Source organism: Suricata suricatta, chromosome 16 (genome assembly GCF_006229205.1).
Source record: "Suricata suricatta isolate VVHF042 chromosome 16, meerkat_22Aug2017_6uvM2_HiC, whole genome shotgun sequence".
NCBI lineage: Eukaryota > Metazoa > Chordata > Mammalia > Carnivora > Herpestidae > Suricata > Suricata suricatta.
The window spans coordinates 25359207-25369015 of NC_043715.1; the positions used below are offsets into that span (position 1 = coordinate 25359207).

The 9809-nt window shown below is 45.7% G+C and overlaps 1 long non-coding RNA gene across 1 annotated transcript; it reads right to left on the reverse strand.

Annotated features, from left to right (window-relative positions):
• Positions 1–731: 731 nt before the first annotated feature.
• LOC115280966 lies at positions 732–6139 on the reverse strand. Its single transcript, XR_003904005.1, has 3 exons — positions 5901–6139; positions 5401–5499; positions 732–799 (listed from the first exon to the last, which is right to left on the reverse strand). It is a non-coding gene; the product is annotated as an uncharacterized LOC115280966 (long non-coding RNA).
• Between the last annotated feature and the right edge of the window lie 3670 nt (positions 6140–9809).

The window sequence follows — 9809 nt, forward strand, 5'->3', positions numbered from 1 at the left end:
GAGTTTTGTCCTTTCCAACTCCAAAGTTATCCACTGTGGTTCTTTACCACTTGTCAGGGGCGGAAGAGAAAGACAGTCACCGTGGTTTTCTTTGAGACAACAAAATGGAGCTCAGACCAAGTTAGGGGAGAGGCAAAGGCAGGAGAGAAGGCTCCCCTAAGCAGCGGGGAGTAGCCCCACCCCGCCAGCGAGGTGGGGACACAATTCCCTCGCTGGAGACAGGGCTGAGTGAGACAAGCAGGAGCCCCATCCCGGAGTTTCTTCTTGCTCAGAGCTCACTCCTAACTTCACGGACGTCCTACGGTGGCATTTCCAGGTGAGTTTCTGGAAAAACTCATCTGTGCTCTGAGTAGTGATGGCCGTTTTCATCTTCCCAAACGAACGCGTTTGGAACACCCCTCACGTGTGCAACTCCAAAAGGGTGGTGTGTTGATCATCTTTTAAAAGTGAATTTTGATTACAGTTTTCTACTTTGAAGCTGGGATCTTTTGAGCTTTCATTTACAATTCAAGCTTACAAACACTGACTTTTGCGAATCTATTCAAATTGACCATAACGAGGTTTAAAGGCCATTCCTGTAAAGAGCTTTGTCTTTGCCAATCTTGAAGCATTGCCCCCCTCTGACTCTCTGTGCCACTTGACACCCCTGGGTCTTTGTGGAATTACTGGTTTTTAAGGGTGTTTTGTTTCTTTTGACAGCAACAGAGGATTTCGATCAAACAGAACCTTACCTTTGATCTCCAGTATAAAAACGGGTACCCTTCTCAGTCTCTGGGGTTCACAGCCTGTCCATGAGATTCTGCAAGGGAAACGGAAAAGCAGCTGAAATCCAAAGTTTTGGTGAAGCAGATATGTTCTAAACACTGCCACCCAGAGAGGGTGACGGCACACAGACAGACATTTTCCTGCAAGGCCAGTCAGCCTCTACTTTGAGAATTTATTTAAAATAAAGTCCAGGGGCGCCTGGGTGGCTATTGGTTAAGTGTCACACTTTGGCTCAGGTCACGATCTCAGAGTGTGTGGTTTCGAGCCCCGTGTTCGGCTTTGTGCGGACAGCTCAGACCTTGATCCTGCTTCGGATTCTGTGTCTCCTTCTGTCTCTGCCCCTCCCCCATTCATACTTGTGAGCGCTCTCTCTCAAAAATAAGTAAACATTAAGAAATTTTATAAATAATAAATAAACCAAAGCAAAGAAGTAAAGAAGGGAGAGAGGAAGAGAATTTGAGAGACAGAAGAAAGAAAGTAAGTCCAGATGCTTAAACTCCCTTGGAAAATGAGGCAGATGAAAAGGCCACCTGACATTAATAATAATAAAAAAAACAACCAACCCACCAAGATGTTACTTCAAGTTTTAATTAGTTGAATTTAATAATACATTTTCGGTAAGTTGACAGAAGCAAGCAATTCTGTTTCTTTTTTTAAAGCAGTTCCTTCTAAGAGCAGTGATGAGAAAGCAGAGAAGGCACATTTGCTTCTAACACTTTCTTTTGTTGCAAATACCAGCTGTGCCGTGGAGTCCGCAGGGGAGAAACCTGATTTCAGTGAACTTGGCCTGAGAGACACATCCAGCTGCCCTTTGGAGAAACTGTGAAGGCAGAATGTCACGGGCAAGATCGCCGCCTGCCGGCCGAAATGATCCCCGCAGGCAAGTGCCGGAGTGGCATTTGGTGGGCCAGGTGCCCTGTGGATGGAAATATTTAGCTAGGCGACTTCCCTGGCTGGACTCTCTTGGACAATGGGTGGGTGATAATGTGTGTGTGATCACCTCAGGAAAGAACGAGAGCCCAGAACTTACCCACGTGAGGAAGAGTGTTCCCGTTTCTGCTGCCCCTCTCTTGGAATCCCCTTAGCCTCTGGAACTTGTGTTGCCCAAACTGAATAAAGTTTTACAAACTTACCTTGTGGAATAGGAGCTCTAAAATGATGCAACTTTGTGGATTAATGAGTTATTAAATTTGAAGGAGCAATCTAAGATCAAGTGGGACGCCCTCAGCGACCGGGTTCAGCCTGCACAACTCGCACCCGTTTGGCGCTGCGTGTTGTGAACTAGGGATGTTCCTGGGTCCTTTGCCGCCCACAGACCGCACAGTCTAGCACTTAGCTTACATCATGTTCTATTTTTTAAGCACACCCAGTAGATATCCTTTTTAGATCCTTCTTACCACTCTGAGTGGGTGCAGCATCTGTGCAGATCAGTAGGTCATTCCTTTCCCAAAATACATTTTTCAAGAGAATATTCATCACTTGGAGCCACATACTTTGAAGTCAAACAGACCTAGGTTGCATCCCAGCTCCATTACTTAATAGCTGTGTGAACTTGGGCAAGTTGATTAACCTCTCTGGCCCTCAATCTCCTTACCTTTATTTATTATGATTTTTTTTAAGATTTTATTTTTAGGGTTGCCTGGGTGGGTCAGTCAGTTAAGTGTGTGACTTCACTCAGGTCATGATCTCACGGTTTGTGAGTTTGAGCCCCGTGTCAGGCACTATGCTGACAGCTTGGAGACTGCTTCGGATTCTGTGTCCCTCCCCCTTCCTCTCCCCCACTCATCCTCTGTCTTTCTCTCTCTCTCTCTCTCTCTCTTTCCCTCAGAAACAAAATAAACATTAAAAAAATTTTTTAAATGGGCACCTGGGTGGTTCAGTCTGTTGAGCGTCTGACTTCAGCTCGGGTCATGATCTCACAGTTCATGGGTTTGAACCAGAGTCAGGCTCTGGACTGACGCTCAGAGCCTGGAGCCTGCTTCAGATTCTGTGTCTCCCTCTCTCTCTGCTCCTCCCCCACTTGCGCTCTGTCTCTCTCTCTCAAAAATAAACAAACATCAAAAAACATTTTTTAATTAAAAAAAGATTTTATTTTTAAGTAATCTCTACACCCAATGTGGGGCTCGAACCCACGACCCTGAGATTAAGAGTTGCACAATACCGATGAAGCCAGCTGGGCTGCCCCATCCTCATCTTTAAAACGTAGACAATGAATTCCACCTCACATGGTCACCGTGAGGGACTAAATGAGATAATACGTGCTGACGCATGGAACAGGGTTAGAGCCATACTAAAAGTGAACGCCAGAAGTATTTCTACATGTAGAGTAAATGTATTAAAGTGGTTTTGCTCTCTGACTAATGGAGTGGGACCCCGGTGACACAGGAGCGTGGTCAAATTTTTGTCGTTTATTGCTCAAGCTCTTTAGAGCCACCTTGACCCCTCATTCGGAGGCGAACTGGCTTCTGGGTCTCCGGGGAGGAAGGAGCCACCTTACCCCTGCTGGAGGTCCCACCAGGCATGTTTGACGGTACTCGCCCAGGCCCCGTGATGTCCCTGAATTTGACGCTGGCGCCAGGATCCACACTACTTGGGTTTATCTAAATAACCAGAACCCACGGTTCTGGTTCAATTTTTTTTGAAGCTGGAGAAGTGCCTTTGGTAAGTGGTCAGTTTTTGGTCTCTGGAGGTTGAGTGATCAGTTTTAGGGCAGTTTCCTTTGCTTGGGGAAAATCTCCAAAATGGGCCTTTTAGTGACAGAAATGTAAATGATTCTTGGTGACAACTGTGCAGTCACCTCGTAACCAAAATACCAGTGCTTCACACCAGGATGTCCTGCGAATGTGACTGGTGGAGGCCCCTCTAGACGTAACACTTCCTTACGGAGTCAGAGGGCTTTGGACCATACAGATCGATCCAGACTGCACCACCGGTAGACGTGAGGATATATTCTTGGGGGACAGGAGTGCCCGAGACTCTCCCGCAGGAGCTCAGGGGCACGGGGTGGCCCAGGTGGGAAGGATGAGCAGCCTCTGGGCCTCCCCTGGAGGGACCCCAGAGGAGCCGGCCCGGGCTGCTGGCCGGGGCAGGGAGGGACCTCCCTCGCAGGGGAAAGGGTTGGTCCTGCACTTAATAAGGCGCACGTTGTGCGAGGCACCGCCGAGGCTGACGGGACAGCCGGCCTGCTGACACAGAGGAAGGAGATGCCAAGGTGGAGAGGGGACCGGAAACAGAGATTCCTTGAGCAACTAAATCAGACTGTTCAGAGCTATTCAACCAGAACCACAGTTTGGGGACCACTGTCCCAAATTAGTGATGTGCAGCCTTGGCTGTGTGTTAGTGTCTTTGGGGAGCTTTCAAAAACCACAGACATCCAGGGGCACTTGGGTGGCTCAGTCGGTTGAGCATCTGACTCTTGATTTTGGCTCAGGCCGTGATTTCACAGTTCGTGAGATTGAGCCCTGTGTGTGCTGGTAGCACACAGCCTGCTTGGCATTCTCGCTGTCTGTCTGTCTGTCTCTTACTCCCTATCTCTCTCTCACTCCCTCTCTCTCTGCTCCTCCCCTGCTCTGGTGCATGCACGCACTCTCCCTCTCTCTCAAAATAAACTTAAAAAAAGCAAAACAAAAACAACTACATACATCCAGTATATTCCCAAAAGAATTGAAAATAGATGTGAAACATCTGTGTACAAATGTTCGTAGCACTATTCACAGTAGCCAAAAGGCGGAAACAAGCCACATGTCCAGCGATGGATGAATGGATAAATGAATTACGCAATATCCGTTTGATGGGACACTGTCTAGCCTTAAAAAGGAATGACGTGTTGACACATGCCACAACACGGATGAACTTTGAAAGCATTATGCTAAGTGATACAAAAGGTTCCATTTTGTAGGGTTCCTTTTATGTGAAATAGCCAGAGTAGTTAAATCCGTTAAGATAGAAAGCAGATTTATGGCTGCCAGGGGTTGGGGTAAGGGTGAAGTGGGGGTGGCTGGTTAACACATGCAGGGTTTTTAGAAGGTTTTATATTTTAGGGCGATGAACATGTTTTGGAACCAAGTAGAGGTGGTGGTTGTCCAGCATCATGAATGTTCTAAACGCCGCTGAACTGTTAGCTTTAAAATTGTGAAATCTATGTTATGTGAATTTCACCTCAATGAAAGAGTATGACATTTATAAAATATCCAAATGTCCTGGCTCCACTGCAGGCCTCGGGATGCGGGGTCAGAGGCGGACATGCTTAGAAGCTCCAAGGGGGTTCCTGGTGCACCCAGGCTGAGAACCCCACTCACGGGCGAGTTGCTGCCGTTTCTTGGCTCATACCTGGTCCCTCCCCTCATCTCCAGTCAGGTGTCCCCTCCTTCAGACAGCTGTCTTCAAGGACGCCCCCTCCTGCTCTGCCAGGTAGGCGGCCCAGGTGACAGGCTCCGTCTCTGGAAAGCCCAGGCTTTTTTTCGCACATGGTTGCCAGACTCCCTTCTGAGGGAGGCACCAGGCCTTCTTTGCGGCTTGGTTTCCCCAGGGCCCAGGCCAGGGTCTGGCACAGCAGGGAGCCTAAGACATGTGGAGTGACTAAGTGGACAGGTGAACACTGAGTGGAGTGGGTGCGTGAGCGGGAGCCTGGCTCACCTGCATCTTCCTCACCCGGATCGGCCCAGAACTTTCCCGACGCAGCAGCTGAAGGGGTCCTTTGGGAGCGGGGCTTTGGTTCCTCCTACAGGCTTATTCCTGCAAAGGTGAGTAGCGTCAGTGTTGAGGCCGGAGGTAAAGTTCCCACCCGAACTGCTGAGAAGTGAGACACGGGTTCCTCGTGCTCTGCTTGTTGGAACCAGCTGGGGAGACAGGGCGACCACGGGGCCCTCAGCCTCGGCCTCCGTGGGACTGGGGCGGGGCCAGGGAGGGCACGAGGTTCCTCAGCCCCAGCTGATTCTCATGTGCAGTCAGTACCGCAAGCCACTGTGGATGCTTGCCTGCCTCATTCTTGAGTCATTTTACTCCTAAAATCCCAGACCTTTCAGTAACTGACCATCCCGTTCCCTTACTTGGAAGCTGGAGGCGGCTGAGCATGACCATCGCAGATGCCTTGAATTTGCTCTCGAATTTGATGCCATTTCTTTGAGTGTTATTACCTTCAGGATCAGACAGCCTGTCAGAAAGAGGATTTGGCCCACGTCCACGGGCTGTGCCAGGCAGTCCCGGGAAGAGCTGGGCAGCGGCCACGAGGCAATGGTTGTTCTGACCGACCTTGCGGTTTTACTGCCTCTGACTGAGAGGCTCCCAGGACTCGAAGAAGGTGCAAGATTGTCTTCCCTCCCTCATCTGTAAATAAAGAGAGTAAGCAGGGGTGAGACGGCCTCCTAACCTGACTTTCTCAGCCTCCCCCCTCCCTCGGCACAGTCTATGGAAACGCAATGGCAGCAAGTTTCATAGTTATAGTGAAAATGGATTTTAACTCCGTATGTTCGTTTTGTTAGAATTATCGTACCTTGCTGTTGAAGAAGCAAAACGCCTACATTCCTTGTTTTCGTTAAATACGCTTAAATATCTGTTGTTTGGAGTGCTATTTCGCTGCTGGTGGTAGTTGTTTTTCTTTATATAATGTGACCAGAAAATGACTCACTTTAATATGCATGACTAATTCCTAGGTATGATCCTGATCAATGACTTCACAAATACTGGTTTGGATTTTAAAAACAGTATTGTACGAGAGTACACAAAACATAAACTTACCATTCCGAAGTATGGATCTGTGGCATTCAATAGACTCAGTGTTGGGGCACCTGGGTGGCTCAGTCGGTTAATCGTCCAACTTCAGCTTAAGGCATGATTTCACTGTCCGTGGGTTCGAGCCCTGCATTGGACTCTGTGCTGACAGCTCAGAGCCTGGAGCCTGCTTCAGATTCTGCATCTCCTCTGTCTCTGCTCCTCCTCCACTCACTCTCTCTCTCTCTCTCAAAATAAACATTAAAAAAATATTTAAAAAATATATTGTGTTGGGTAACCACCTAGCTCCATCTAGTCAGAAGCACAGTATTCCAGAGCTTTCTTACCACTCCTGTGCCTGTCAAGTGTCACTCCCCATTCCCTCTATCAGAGTAGACCATCGGAGACAGAAAGCAGATTTGTGGCTGCCAGGCGCTGGAGCAGCAGTTATTGGGGACAAAAGAAAAGTGACTGCCAAAGGGTATAGTTTTTTTTTAATGGTAATAAAAACATTCTAAAATTGATTATGGCAGTGGGTGCATGAGGCTGTGAATATGCTAAAAGCTATTGAATTTTAAATTGTAGGTGGATGCATTGAATGGCATGTGAATTTTATCTCAATATAGTTAAGATAAAAAAACAACAAAACACTAATGTCTAATTCACTAAACTCTAAGCCTTGGACTTGCAATATTTATTGGTTTGCCTCTTTGAGTATTTTGGTAGACGAAAGCTTATTTTTTTAATTTTATTTTATTTTTAATTTTATTTATTTTATTTTATTTTATTTTATTTTATAAAATGGGCAGCTCTCTCAGGGAGCTCCCAAAGCAAAAACCACCTTCCTCCTCCCTATTTCTTGGGCAAACTAAGCTGCCTGCTGTAGTTTAGATTTCCTTATTATTCAGTAAGGAGCATGGTAGGACTACCCATTTTCCTCTGAGTACAGCTCTATCCATGCGTTGGTGGTGTTTTCATCAGCATTATTTCCCCAAAAGTCCATACATTTATTTTTTGTCCAAGGGTAGTCTGATAGAAAATGCTGACATTCTCAAATGGTTGATGTTTTGCTTCTACTTTTTTTTTTTTTCGGTTTATTGTGTTATGATCAGAGAATGTGATTTGCACTATTTCTTATTTGTTATGTATAATGGGTTTTCCTTTGTGTTCACTTCTTTTTTTAGATAAAGAGTGTGTGTGTGTGTGTGTGTGTGTGAGAGAGAGAGAGAGAGAGAGAGAGAGAGAGAGAGAGAGAGAGAGAGAGCAGGGACAGAGGGAGAAAGAGAGAGAGAAATAATCCCAAGCAGGCTCCACGCTAAACACGGAGCTTGATGTGGGGCTCAATCGCACAGTCCTGGGATCATGACCTGAGCCAAAATGAAGAGTCAAATGCTCATCCGACTGATCCACCCAGGTGCCCTGGGTTCATTTTTATATAACTTTTTCCATTCTTGCTTGAAAAGAAGTCTCCTCTTTTCAAGGGATACAGCTGAGAATATTAGTTACTAGTTATATTGTTCTTTAGTTTATTGATAAGCACATATATTACTAATAATCATGTTGAGGAATATAATTTTATAGTATAAAATACTATAATTATTTGAATAATTAACCATATGATTGTTACTATAATTTGCTTTCCTTTTTGCACTATCTAGTCCAACAAGGATTGAAATAAGCAGGTGTAAGTCCACCAGCACTGTTGTATTTCTGCTGGCTTTGCCTGGTTATTCCTGCAATTTGTCAATACGTAAGAAACAGGAGACTAAGATGGGATGCCTCTTGTCAGCTGTCACTGTGGACCCAAAGTGGGCTGAGAAGACACAGAAGATGCCAGCAACCCCACCTCCTACGTGAGGGGCAGGATGGCCCGTGCGGGATGTGCCAAGAGGCCATAATAATGGAAAGTGTAAGAATTACACTTCAACTAATCTTACAATTAGGAAGAAATGAAGCAAAGCATAAAAATAATTTATGTGATAGAATTTTATGCCACTGTTAAAATATTAACATATTCAAAATATTTTAATGAATAATGATATGCAAACACATCATAACATTATTAATTCAAATTTTATATAATAAATGTGTATATAGAAAAAAGGGGCGTCTGGGTGGCTCTGTGGTTACGCATCCGGCTCTTGATTTTGGCTCAGGTTGTAATCTCACCGTTTGTGAGTTTGAGACCCATGTCAGGCTCTGAGCTGACAGTGTGGAGCCTGCTTGGGATTTTCTCGCTCTCTCTGCCCCTCCCTTGCTCTTGCTCGCTCTCTCTCTCTCAAAAATAAATAAACCTAAAAAAATAGGAAAGAAGTACCCCAATTGAGATTTCAGGTACTTTTTCTTCTTGACATTCATCTGGATTTTAGAAATTTCTTACAATAAATATTAATTTCTTTTTATGGTTATTTTTACAATTAGGAAAAAACAGTTAAAAAATAGTTAAACAGCTAACTACAGTGTGGAATCAGAAACCTCATCAACGAATTATTTTACTCTGTTATATTCAAATCCACTCATCCAACTTACTCTTTGAATGCATCTTTTACCCACGCATGATTTTTTTAACATCATGTTTGGGTCATTTAGGAGTTAATAATCACCTAAGTAATCGCCTTCCTGTGCTACCTACCTTGACTCTCCAACTTAAGACCAACGGATTTGGGGATGATCTCCCTCTTACACGAGGTCCCAGAGGAGGCCGCGGGCCGCTGAACTGGCTTCCTTGGCAGGCAGTTTGAATAGTAGACGCTTTTGCTCGGTTTCCCAGTAAATGGGCAGAATATCTCAATGGAATGCATCAAGTTCTCCACTTTCCCGTACACTTATTTGGGGCTGGTGCTGGGACTCATGCAGTAGTTCCAGTTTTATGTTTAATCACGGCTCTGAAATTCAGTTGCCATAGATACAGAGGACCAGGATGGTGTCTGATGTCACCGTTGCCATTCGCCTCATGAGCTGGTTAAAACCGACCTTTAAAATTTCAGCTTAGTTACCTCGGCTGCCAAAATAGGCCCCCAGGGAATATGCCTTAATGAATTCGTATTTTGACAATCACTTCTTTATTTCCTCTTCATTAAAACTTATGTTCTGGTCCGCCACTGAACCCACACTAGGCCTCTCCGAATTCCACCGTTTCTGCATCCGTAAGACAAAATCCTTATTTGTGCCCTGCCTTCCCTCTGGGGAGGAGAGCCTGGATCCAGGAAGAAGGCAGCCTCAGTCCTTCTTTCCCCCTTCTACCCTTCCCTTCACTGGGTCACACGTCAGGAGCAAAGGACAGGGCAGGGTGGAGGGTGATAAAGATCCAAGCGCACCACACTCCAACTCTTCCT